Raw genomic sequence first — 13,732 nt, forward strand, 5'->3', positions numbered from 1 at the left:
TGAATGAGTCCCAGCTGATTCTGGGCAGTGGAGGCAGTGTTGCAAAGTACTTCTCTGCCCACAGAGTCATTGGCCAATAGACTTTGAGTAGGAGATATTATTGATGTCCAAGCCAGCTGTTAACAGAAGACAACAAACAAGTCCATATTTCCAAAAAAATATTTAGTTGAGCTTCAGTGAAGCCTTTATGTAACTGGTAAAATAGATAAGGGAGAACCAGTGGATGTGGTGTATTTGGACTTTCAAAAGGCTTTCGATAAGGTCCCGCATAAGAGATTAGCGTGTAAAGTTAAGGCACATGGGATTGGGGGCAAGGTATTGACTTGGATAGAGAACTGGTTGGCAGACAGAAAGCAAAGAGTTGGAATAAACGGCTCTTTTTCCGAGTGGCAGGCAGTGACTAGTGGGGTACCGCAGGGATCGGTCCTTGGACCCCAGCTATGCACAATATATATTAATGATCTGGACGAGGGAACTAGATGTAATATCTCCAAGTTTGCAGACGACACAAAGTTGGGTGGGCGTGTGTGCTGTGAGGAGGATGCCGAGAAACTCCAGTATGATTTGGACAGGTTGGGTGATTGGGCAGAAGCATGGCAGATGCAATATAACATGGCTAAATGTGAGGTTATCCACTTTGGTGTCAAAAACAAGAAGGCAGATTATTATCTGAACGGCAATAGATTGGGAGAAGGGGAAGTGCAACGAGACCTGGGCGTCTTTGTGCACCGGTCGCTGAAGGTAAGCATGCAGGTGCAGCAGGCGGTTAAGAAGGCAAATGGTATGTTGGCCTTCGTAGCGAGAGGGTTTGAGTACAGGAACAAGGATGTCTTGCTGCAGTTGTACAGGGCGTTGGTGAGACCACACCTTGAGTATTGTGTGCAGTTTTGGTCGCCTTATCTGAGGAAGGATGTTCTTGCCATGGAAGGAGTGCAGCGAAGATTCACCAGGCTGATACCTGGGATGGCAGGAATGATGTATGAGGAGAGATTGGGTCGATTGGGCTTGTACTCACTGGAGTTTAGAAGAATGAGAGGGGCTCTGATTGAAACTTATAAAATTCTAACAGGACTAGAGAAACTAGATGCAGGGAGGATGTTCCCAATGGTCACGGAGTCCAGAACCAGGGGTCACAGTCTAAGGATAAGGGGTAAGCCATTTAGGACAGAGATGAGGAGGAATTTCTTCACCCAGAGTGGTGAACCTGTGGAATTCTCTACCACAGAAGGTAGTAGAGGCCAATTCATTAAATATATTCAAGAAGGAGTTGGATATATTTCTTAAGGATAAAGGGATCAAGGGATATGGGGAGAAGGCAGGGACAGGGTACTGAATTTGGATGATCAGCCATGATTGCATTGAATGGCGGAGCAGGCTCGAGGGGCCGAATGGCCTACTCCTGCTCCTATCTACTATGGCCTAGAAATTGGGTTTTGGCTTAGCCAGGGCTTTAGCGCCGGAAGTTAGTGCCGGCGCTAAGTCCCCTGCGCGCGCCAAAAATTCAGTGGCGCCGCGCCCAAACGGCTGCCGGCGCTACTGAAGGGTCTTTGCGGCGGTACATCGGCGCTAACTGCCGTTTCGCGCTGCAATTCCGGCGCTGCGGCACCCGATGCGGTGCGGCAGGCTGGGGACGTGCAGGCCTCCTCCTCCCGTTAAGGAGGAGCTGCCTGCACCCGGCCGCGGCCCACGCAAATCAGCTTAAAAATGAGCCCGGCACCTCGGACAAGTGCCGGGCTTGCATCTGTTCCGGGGGGGGGGGGGAGAAGTCCGGGGAGGGAGCTGCGGGCAGGCGGCCGGCGGGAAAGTGGCCGGCCGCCGCGGGGCCTTTAATGCGCCGGCGCAAACTGAAGTAAGGCACCTCTGCCAGAACGTTGCTTGCGGCTGCCACGGGCGAGGCGGCCGCAACTCAATTTCGGAGTTCGGGCGGGTTACCACGGCAACCGGGACGCTGCGCACACCGATGACGTCATCGGTGCCGGCGCAGCGCTACCGGTGCAACGCCGATTTAGGGCCCCAGGGAATTTTTAAACTGGCCATAACTCTGGCGCTAGTCCCTCTAGCGCCTCAAAAGCGGCGCTAAGGCTCGTGAATTTCTAGGCCTATGTTTCTATATGTTCTCTGATTGGGCTATTTACTGCAGTGCCTTAGTTCACATTAACCAGGTGGGATGGTCCACCTACCACAAAGTAAGTGAGATTTACTGGCTGAGATTAGGATGAAACTCAGATTCAGTAGAAGTAGCGTGTGAAGTAGCCCAGAAGGAAATATGCTAGGTGTAGCTTAATTGTAGTTTTCTGATTCCGTCTTTTGAGAGCAATGTGGCTCACAGTCAATCTTCAGACACAGCCTCTTCAACTGGCCAGGGCTCCACTTGCACAGACAGGATAGGATGTGATATGTGCAACTACTCAGTTAGATCATTTCTGCTGCATTCGTGCTTTCAAAGCATAGCAAAACAAATTCAATAAAGGTTCCATATCCCTGTGAAACCAGCTTGGCTGTGCCTTTGTGGGATTCTGGGTCTGAGGGTGGCCAGAAGGCTCTGGTGGCTTTCATCTGACAAAAAATGTTACATGTACAAGAACCGTAGGTGACTTTAGTTGAGTTGAATTTGACCAGAACTTCATTGAAGGATGTCATTCATTGCACAATGTTCCCCAGCCTTCAAGAATGATTCTGATTTATGTCACAGTTGGGCTTTAATTACAAAGGATTAATTTAACCTCTGAGTACCAAACCTCTACCAAGTCATCTTTTCAGCAATACTTGAGGCCATGTAAAATGACACATCTCAATTTCCCTGCCAGGTAAAATCTGTATTCCCAAAATGAACATTCTTCTCAGACTCTTATTAGGCCTAGAAATTGAGTGGGCTTAGCGCCCATTTTGCGGCGCTAGAGGGCATTGCGCTGGACTTACAGCCGGTTTTGAAATTGACTAGGGCCCAACATCGGCGTTACACCAGTAGCGCTGCGCCGGCACCGATGACGTCATCGGTGTGCGCAGCGTCCCGGTTGCCGTGGTGACGGGCCCCAGCGCCGAAATTCAGTTGCGGCCGCCTCGCCCGTGGCAGCCGCAACTAAGACTCTGGCAACAGAGTCTTACACGACTTTGCGCCGGCGCATAAAGGTGGAGCGGCGGCCGGCCGCTTTCCCGCCGGCCGCCTGCCCGCACCTCCCTCCCCGGACTCCCCCACCCCCCCCCCGCGGAACAGATGCTTCTCGGCTGCGAGCCCGGCACTTCCCCGAGGTGCCGGGCTCATTTTTGTGGCGAGTTAACCGGCCAGCGGGCGGGTGCAGGCAGCTCCTCCTTAACTGAAGGAGGAGGCCTGCACTTCCCGAGCCTGCCGCACCGCATCGGGCGCCGCAGCGCCGGAATAGCGCCGCAATGCGGCACGTAGCGCCAGTTTTCAGGCGCAAACAGCCTTCAGTAGCGCTGGCAGCCGTTTGGGCGCGGCGCTACTGAATTTTTGGCGCGTGCAGCGCGACTTAGCACCGGCGCTAAATTTCTGGCGTTAAGCCCCGGCGCAGCGCAAACTCAATTTCTAGGCCTTATACTTGTTCCAAATGTTCCCAAACACAATCCTCCAAATTGTCTTCACTAAAAAAGTAGGTCACCAGATTGCACTAGAAGCAAAAAATCTCTAATTCAGCATCAAAAAGTTGCAGTTACCCAAATATAGAAGAGGATTCAACTTCCTGAACTGTAATCATTAATATTGGGGTGGTACAGGGCATTACCCCATTGAGTAACCTTGTGGCAGGCGGGTGGAGAGAGGGTAATAGAAAAATATCTCCTCGTCCTGTTACTTCCCTTTGTTGTTATTTCTATAATCAAAGCATAGCATATTCTAAAACTTCAATTAACAAATACCATTTCCCACCTCTAATGAAATAAGAACAAGACAATCTTTTATAAAAATTTAGCTATTTTCATATAATAATAAACACCACCATGCTTTTGTATCATGTGTTGAAACCATATATGATTGGTTGGCTTGCTGCTAATACAGTTGCACTCTGGAAAAGATAGATGACAGATGGATGTTTGATGTCTATCTGCAAATTATAACGCTGTCCTAAGGAGTTTTGGCCCTCAGCGCCATTTTTGAGGTTCCTAAGTGCCGAGCTCTTTCCCTGGGCTTATCCATTAATGCTTCCAACACAATTGCTTTTGAGGTCTCTCCAGGCCGGGATTCAAGGCTGCAATGAGCAGCAAGTGGCTGGCCAGCAAGATGGCCCCTCCCCTTTAAGAACTGGACAGTGCCAGTGTGTCTGGTTTCCATAGTAATTGGCATCGCCTGAGCTTCGGTAGCGTTCTGAGGTAGCGCCTCGCTCCCTGATGTTTGCACCTTTAGAGAGGTGTGTAGCGCCTGATTTAGCGCTCAAATCAACTCCAGGGGTGATAGAGTGAGTGTGAGGGTGAGTATGAAGGTGAGTGTGAGAGTGATTGTGAAGGTGAGTGTGAGAGTGAGTGTGAGAGTGAGAGTGAGAGTGAGAGTGAGAGTGAGAGTGAGGGTGAGGGTGAGGGTGAGGGTGAGTGTGAGGGTGAGAGTGAGTGTGAGGGTGAGTGTGAGGGTGAGTGTAAGGGTGAGTGTGAAGGTGAGTGTGAAGGTGAGTGTGAGACTGAATATGAAGGTGAGTGTGAACTGAGTGGCTTTTTGGATAGAGGCAAATTTTGCAGTCGGAGGCGATAATTAGCACCAGGCGCTAAACTTTACGCCCAGCCAATATTAGCACCTCAAAATGAGCGATACCGAATTTTTTCCCCTAGTATTGAACTGTAAATAATGTGGCAAAGAACCAAAGACTTTCGGTCTTTAGCAAATGTACAGTATATATTTTTAAAAAGCTATGATTCAGTAAATTCTTTTTTGTAAGATTAAAATATTCATCTCTCCAGCTGTCATTTAATATTGTACATGACTGAGTTTAAGTGATACTAAAATCTTTATATAAAATGAATAAATATAAAATTCATAGTAAACCCCATGGACTTGAATTAGTTATAAAATCATTATGGCCATTAAAATGAATAAAAGTTATTTGCAAGCTCCATGTTTAAAATCCGAATGGATTTGAAATCTTTAGGGATCAAATGCATGATTGACTGAAAATTAACTCAGCTTCATATGAGTACTCAGGTCCAGATGGAATACAACCAAGAGCTCTTTTAAAATAAGTAAATATACCAATAGGGTTGCAGTGCTCCAAAATATTGCCAATCTTATGTAGGGGTGAGTGAATAGTTGATGTGATTTAAATCTTTTGACGATGTCTGATGTATAAATGTAGTTTGACATCCATCTTGGAAAAGATACTGATGTCGGGAAGCAAGCAGTTCAACAACAGCCAGTGAAAACAACAATGATAAATTCTGTCTAAACTTAGCTTCTGAAGGGTATGTCTTCCCCCCTAAAAAAAATCTTGGAATTCCTTGAGAGTTGGTGGATGAGGATACGATGGTGGATGTTGCATATATTGGCCATCAGAAATCAGTTGATAAGGATGTTGTCACATGAGTCTTGTAATTATAGTGAAATCTCATAATATTAAAGTTAAATTTTTGAAAATATTTATGAATTTTTGAGCTAATGGGAAAGTTCTAAACGGCACCCACCATTGACAAAATAGGGACCTCCGCTGGGACTTAGGTTGTTCATTATATAACAGTTAGAGATATCTCCAAGATATTCAGCATTCCTCGAACCACTGCTCTCGCTGCATCCTGAGATCCACACTCAATGCCATGCACAGCCATGTGCACGTTCTCGACCTCTCTCTTCAGTAGCACCGACTCACTCTATCTCAAAGCTGTCCTGGTCCGCAGTTCCATTTCATCCTTCGGCTCATCCAGCGCTTTAACAAAAAACTTTTATTGTTCTTTTCAGGTGTCAAGGACTGCAAGCTTCAACAACTCTTTGATACCAACGCCCCTTCGGAACATTCTTCCCCTTCACTTTCCTCTGCCTCCATCCCTGCTTTCAATCTCACTCCTTGCTGTGTTTTCACTATCCCCTCTAACCTTCCCCTCTCTGACCCTGAATGATCAGTCCTCAGCAAAGGCTTCAGTTTCATCCCCTTCCGCCCCCACATCAATGAATTTCGAGTTCAGCATGACGCTGAGCTCTTCTTCTGTTGCCTTCGCTGCCACGCCCACTTCATTAGCCAGGAGTCTTCCCCCTACACCATGGACTCTTTCTCCCATGTTTACAATTCTCGTTCCACCTGGACCCCTTCTTCTGGCCTCTTAGCCTCTAGATCGTTTCATTGGGAACTACCAGCGTGACATCAGCCATCTCAATTTCTCTGCTCCCCTCACTCACTCTGAACCCACATCCAACCCTAACCTTGTCATTAAACCTGCTGACAGGGGTTGGGCTGTTGTTGTTTGGCGAACCGACCTCTACCTTGCAGAGGTTGAACGCCAACTCTCTGATACCTCCTCATGGACCATGACCCCACCACTGAACATCAAACCGTCGTTTCCAAGACTGTCACTGACCTCATCTCTTCTGGAGATCTTCCCTCCATGGGCTCCAACCTCATAGTCCCCCAACCTGGCACAGCCTGCTTCTACCTCCTTCCCAAAATCCACAAACAGGACTGCCCTGGTAGACCCATCGTTTCAGGCAGTTCTTGCCCCAGGGAACTGATTGCTTCCTATCGCAACTCTATTTTTTCTCCCCCAGTCTCTCCCTATCTATATCTTTTTTTTATTCATTCATGGAATGTGTGCATCGCTGGCATGGCCACCATTTATTGCCCATCCCTAGTTGCCCTTGAGAAGGTGGTGATGAGCCGCCTTCTTGAACCGCTGCAGTCTGTGTGGCGAAGGTACTCCCACAGTGCTGTTAGGGAGGGAGTTACAGCATTTTGACCCAGCGATGATGAAGGATCAGCAATATACTTCCAAGTCAGGATGGTGTGTGACTTGGAGGGGAACTTGGAGGTGGTGGTGTTCCCATGTGCCTGCTGCCCTTGTCCTTCCGGGTGGTAGAGGTCGTGGGTTTGGGAGGTGCTGCCGAAGAAGCCTTGGTGAGTTGCTGCAGTGCACCTTGTAGATGGTACACACTGCAGCCACAGTACGCTGGTGGTGGAGGGAGTGAACGTTTAAGGTGGTGGATGAGGGGCCAATCAAGCAGGCTGCTTTATCTTGGATGGTGTCGAGCTTCTTGAGTGTTATTGGAGCTGCATTCATCCAGGCAAATGGAGAGTATTCCATCACACTCCTGACTTGTGCCTTGTAGATGGTGGAATGGTTTTGGGGAGTCAGGAGGTGAGACACTCGCCGCAGAATACCCAGCCTCTGACCTGCTCTTGTTGCCACAGTATTTATGTGGCTGGTCCAGTTAAGTTTCTGGTTAATGGTGACCCCCAGGATATTGACGGTGGGGGATTTGGCAATGGTAATGCCATTGAATGTCAAGGGGCAGTGGTTACATGCTCGCTTGTTGGAGAGAGTCATTGCCTGGCACTTGTGTGGCGCGAATGTTACCTGCCACTTATCAGCCCAAGCCTAAATGTCGTCCAGGTCTTGCTGCATGCAGGCATGGACTGCTTCATCATCTGAGGAGTTGCGAATGGCACTGAACACTGTGCAATCATCAGCGAACATCCCCATTTCTGAGCTTATAATGGAGGGAAAGTCATTGATGAAGCAGCGGAAGATGGTTGGGCCTAGGACACTGCCCTGAGGAACTCCTGCAGCGATGTCCTGGGGCTGTGATGATTGATCTTCAACCAACCCAACCATCTTCCTTTGTGCTAGGTATGACTCCAGCCAGTGGAGAGTTTTCCCCCTGATTCCCATTGACTTCAGTTTTACTAGGGCTCCTTGATGCCACACTCGGTCAAATGCTGCCTTGCTGTCAAGGGCAGTCACTCTCACCTCACCTCTGGAATTCAGCTCTTTTGTCCATGTTTGGACCAAGGCTGCAATGAGATCTGGAGCCGAGTGGTCCTGGCGGAACCCAAACTGGGCATCAACGACATGTTCCATCAGTTTGCTGATGATTGAGAGCAGACTGATGGGGCGGTAATTGGCTGGATTGGATTTGTCCTGCTTTTTGTGGACAAGACATACCTGGGCAGTTTTCTACATCGTCGGATAGATGCCAGTGTTATAGCTGTCCTGGAACAGCTTGACTAGATGCGCGGCTAATTCTGGAGCACAAGTCTTCAGCATGACAGCCAGGATGTTGTCGGGCCCACAGCCTTTGCTGTATCCAGTGCGCTCAGCCGTTTCTTGATATCACGTGGAATGAATCGAATTGGCTGAAGACTGGCTTCTGTGGTGGTGGGGAACTCAGGAGGAAGCCGATATGGATCATCCACTCGGCATTTCTGGCTGAAGCTGGTTGCAAACGCTTCAGCTTTGTCATTTACACTCACGTGCTGGGCTCCACCATCATTGAGGATGGGGATATTCATGGAGCCTCCTCCTCCCGTTAGTTGTTTAGTGGTCCACCACCATTCACGACTGGATGTGGCAGGACTGCCGAGCTTTGATCTGATCCGTAGATTGTGGGATCGCTTAGCCCTGTCTATAGCATGCTTCTTCCGCTTTTTAGCATGCATGTAGTCCTGTGTTGCAGCTTCCCCAGGTTGGCGCCTCATTTTTAGGTACGCCTGGTGCTGCTCCTGGCATGCTCTTCTACACTCCTTATTGAACCAGGGTTGGTCCCCTGGCTTGGTGGTAATGGTAGTGTGAGGGATATGCCAGGCCATGAGGTTACAGATTGTGTTGGAATGCAATTCTGCTGCTGCTGATGGCCCACAATGCCTCATGGATGCCCAGTTTTGAGCTGCTAAATCTGTTCTGAATCTATCCCATTTAGCATGGTGGTAGTGCCACACAACACAATGGAGGGTGTCCACTAGACTTCCGATGCCCTCTACCACTTTAGCAGTTTGCTGGCCCTAACTGTCTGCTTTTCACCATGGACGTCCAATCCCTCTACACCTCAATCCCCCACCAGAACGGTCTGAGGGCTCTCTGCTTCTTCCTTGTACAGAGGCCCAAACAGTCCCCATCCACCGCCACCCTCCTCTGCCTGGTTGAATTTGTTCTCACATTGAACAACTTCTCTTTTGACTTCACTCACTTCCTCCAACTTAAAGGTGTTGCTATGAGAGCCCATATGGGTCCTAGCTATGCTAACCTTTTCGTTGGATATTTGGAACATTCTTTGTTCCAGTCCAACTCAGGTCCCCTTCCCTCCCCTCTTTTTCTGGTACATTGATGACAGTATCGGTGCCATTTCCTGCTCTCACCCCGAAATGGAAAATTTCATCAACATTGCTTCCAATTTCCACCCTTCCATTGCCTTCACATAGTCTATCTCCTACTCTTCCCTTCCCTTCCTCGACTTCTCTGTCTCCATTTCTGGAGTTAGGCTGTCGACCAATATCCACTATAAGCCCACTGACTCCCTCAGCTTCCTTGACTACACTTCCTCCCACCCCGCTTCCTGTAAGGACTCTATTCCACTCTCCCAGTTTCTCCGTCTCCATCACATCTGTTCTGACAATACCACCTTCCCTACCAGTGCTTCTAATGTATCTTCGTTTTTCCTCAACCAAGGATTCCCCTCCACCATGGTTGACATAGCCCTTGACCGGGCCTATTACATTTCCCACACTTCTGCTCTCACCCCATCCCTTCCCTCCCAGAGCCACGATAGGGCTCCCCTTGTTCTCACCTTTCACCCCACCAGCCTCCACATTCAACGGATTATCCTGCGCCATTTCCGCCATCTTCAGCGTGATCCCACCACCAAACACATCTTCCCCTCCCCTCACCTTTCAGCATTCTAAAGGGACCATTCCCTCCGTGACACCCTGATCCACTCCTCTATCGCCCCCAACACCCACTTTCCTTCCCACGGCTCCTTCCCATGCAAGTGCAGGAGATGTAACACCTGCCCTTTTACCTCCTCCCTTCCCACCGTCCAGGGCCCCAAACACTCCTTCCAGGTGAAACAGTGATTTACTTGTACTTTTTTAAATTTAGTATTTATTGCTCATGATGCCTCTCCTCTACATAGGGGAGACCAAACGCAGATTGTGTGATGGCTTTGCACCCTCCATTGTGTTGTGTGGCACTACCTCCATGCTAAATGGGATAGATTCAGAACAGATCTAGCAGCATGCGTGACCCAGACCTTCTGGTCTCCTGTCATTTTAATTCTCTGCCCCACTCCCACTCTGACCTCTCTGTCTTTCACCTCCTACACTGTTCCAATGAAGCTTAATGTAAGCTCGAGGAACAGCACCTCATCTTTCTATTCGGCACTTTACGGCCTTCCAGACTCAACATTGAGTTCAACAATTTCAGATGATAACCTCTGTCCCCGTTTTTTTGGATGGCAGCTGTTGCTGATGATTCTGATATTCCCATTTACACCTCCTCTAGACCCATCTTTTGTTTCTTTACTTGTCCCATTGCTATCCCCTTTTGCCCTGCACCATCATCCCTTTTGTCATTTAATCTCTCCTGCCTTCCACCCTATCACAGACCTTCCCTTTTGTTCATTCCTCTCCTCCCCATTTTACTGCATCTGCACTTGCTTAAAACCTATTACATCTCTAACTTTATCCAGTTCTGATGAAAGGTCAATGACCTGAAATGTTAACTGTTTCTCTCTCCACATATGCTGGCTGACCTACTGAGTATTTCCAGCATTTTCTGTTTTAACTTTTAATTATATATATTTACTTGATAAAGTTCATGACAGTACTAAAAATATATCATTCTGTTTGTGGATAGAACATAAGAACATAAGAAATAGGAGCAGGAGTAGGCCATTCGGCCCCTCGAGCCTGCTCCGCCATTCAATAAGATCATGGCTGATCTGGTCTTGGCCTTAACTCCACTTTCCTGCCCGCTCCCCATAACCCTTCACTCCCTTATCGTTCAAAAATCTGTCTATCTCCACCATAAATATATTCAATGACTCAGCCTCCACAGCTCTCTGGGGTAGAGAATTCTAAAGATTCACGACCCTCTGAGAGAAGAAATTCCTCCTCATCTCCATTTTAAATGGGCAACCCCTTATTCTGACACTATGCCCCCTAGTTCTAGATTCCCCCACGAGGGGAAACATCCTCCCTGCATCTACCCTGTCAAGCCCCATCAGAATCTTATACGTTTCAATAAAAACACCTCTCATTCTTCTAAACTCCAATGAGTATAGGCCCAACCTGCTCAACCTTTCTTCATAAGACAACCCCTTCATCTCAGGAATCAACCTCGTGAATCTTCTCTGAACTGCCTTCAATGCAAGTATATCCTTCCTTAAACAAGGGGACCAAAAGTATATGCAATCTCACCAACATCCTGTACAGTTGTAGCAAGACTTCCCTACTTTTATAATTCATCCCCCTTGCAATAAAGGCCAACATTCCATTTGCCTTTCTAATTACTTGCTGTATCTGCATGCTAACTTTTTGTGTTTCATGTAGTGGGACCCCCAGATCCCTCTGTACCGTAGCATTTTGTAGTCTCTCTCCATTTAAATAATAATTTGCTTTTTTATTTTTCCTACCAAAGTGGATAACCTCACATTTTCCCACATTATACTCCATCAGCCAAATTTTTGCCCACTCACTTAACTTATCTATAGGCGCGCTAAAGGCGGGACTGCTGCTTGTCGGGCCTCAGTCCCGCCTCCATCAGCCTCTGGCCTACCAGTGGGATTTTCCCCTGATTGATCTTGTTAAGCCTGCCCTGCGGGCTCAGCAGGCCAATTAGGGGGAAGTCACTGACCGAGCACATCAACGTCTGACGTGCCATCTGTCAAGAATTCTTGAAAGAATAAATGTCAGCATTTGACATCTCTGTGAAGCTGTCAAACACTGACTTTCTGTGCAGTTTGATGAGCCCTTGTGTTCAGGACTCATCAAACCTTTCTAGTTTGTAGAAATTAGATGACTCTTGGTTTGGAGGATTGTGGTAAACCACTGTTTGTATTCCACTGTGTACATGTCTGTACATGCCTCGGCTGACTCCTCCCATGAGTCCAGGTATAAAGGTGACTGCTCCACAGTCCCTCTGTATTCTGGACTGGTCGACCACTCGAGGCACACCTTCATTCTCTTGTTAATAAAAGCCTGTTAGTTACTCGCTTAACCTCAGTCTTTTGAGTAATTGATAGCGCATCAATTTTATTAACAAGATTTTTTATAATGGAGAAGATCCTCACACCAGCATGCCTGGACTTAGACCATCGGGAGGTGGACGCATCCACCAAGTTTGCTCACTGGCTTAAATGCTTTGAAAAATTCCTGATCGCCTCCGCTGCAACGGTCAAATTGGATGAGGACAAACTGGATGTCCTGATCTCCAAAGTGAACCACCGAGCGTACTCGGTCATCCAGGATGCGACCTCGTACACGGCCGCTCTCAAGCTCCTCAAGGACCAGTACACGCGCCCAGTGAACGAGGTGTACGCCAGGCACCTCCTGGGGAGTCGTAAACAACAACCTGGGGAATCGACCGAGGAATGCCTTCAGGCACTGTCTGTGCTTGGCCGGGCCTGTGGTTGTAAGGATGTAAAGGCCGCCGTGTACACAGAGGAACTTATCCGGGATGCTTTTGTGGCGGGCCACAGGTCCAATTACACCCGACAGCGACTGTTGGAGCAGAGTGACCTCGACCTCAACAAGGCCTCTGAACTCGCACTATCATTGGACGCAGCCTACCGGGGCATGGATGCCTACTCCTCTGCACCGTGGACGCTGCGGGGAACGACAGCCTGGGACACGGTAGGACCATCTCATAGCGCCGTGCCACCCCAGCCACATCCCAGCAACGGCCCAACAACCGCAGCAGTGTCCCAAGGCCAGAAATGCTACTTCTGTGGCCAGGCCAAACACCCCAGAGCACGCTGCCCGGCGAAAAATGCGATCTGCTCGGGCTGCGGGAAGAAGGGACACTACGCCAGTGTCTGCAGGGCCAAAGCCACCCCGAACCCCAGCAGCGCCGCGTGTGGGCCGTGCGGGCCGCCATCTTGGGCCTCCCCAGCCATGTGCGAACCACCGGAACAGCAGCCATTTTGGATGCCTCCAGTCACATGGGGATCATGGACGCCGCCATCTTGGACACCAGCCGCCATCTTGGCCCCCAACACCGCCTCACCTGCTACCCGCAACGACACACCGACCCCTACGCTGGCCTCCGTTACGCTGGACCAAGCGAGACCGCACCAACTGGCCCGGTCCACAATGGACATTAAGGTAAATGGTCACGAAACAATCTGCCTTTTTGACTCTGGGAGCACGGAGAGCTTCATCCACCCCGACACGGTGCGGCGTTGCTCTCTCCCAGTCCTGCCTGCGCACCAGCGGATTTCTATGGCCTCCGAGTCCCAGTCGGCGGACATTGGCGGCTACTGCGTGGTGACACTCTTAGTAGACGGGACTGTGTACGATAATTTTAAACTTCTGGTCCTGCCCCACCTCTGCGCTGCCGTTCTACTGGGGTTAGATTTTCAGTGCCACCTTAAAAGTGTTACGATGGCGTACGGTGGACCCCTCCCCCCACTCACAGTCCGCAGCCAGCAGCTTCCAAATTGCCCGCCGCGCACCAGGTGCAACCTCTCCACACTCAGAGTCACCACCCCGCCACTGTTTGCTAACCTCACCCCTGACTGTAAGCCCATCGCCACAAAGAGCAGGCGATACAGTGCCGGGGACAGGGTTTTCATTAAAACCGAAGTGGAGCGGCTCCT

Source organism: Somniosus microcephalus, chromosome 10, assembly GCF_052327205.1.
Source record: "Somniosus microcephalus isolate GS21.2 chromosome 10, FLI_Smic_1.0, whole genome shotgun sequence".
Lineage (NCBI taxonomy): Eukaryota > Metazoa > Chordata > Chondrichthyes > Squaliformes > Somniosidae > Somniosus > Somniosus microcephalus.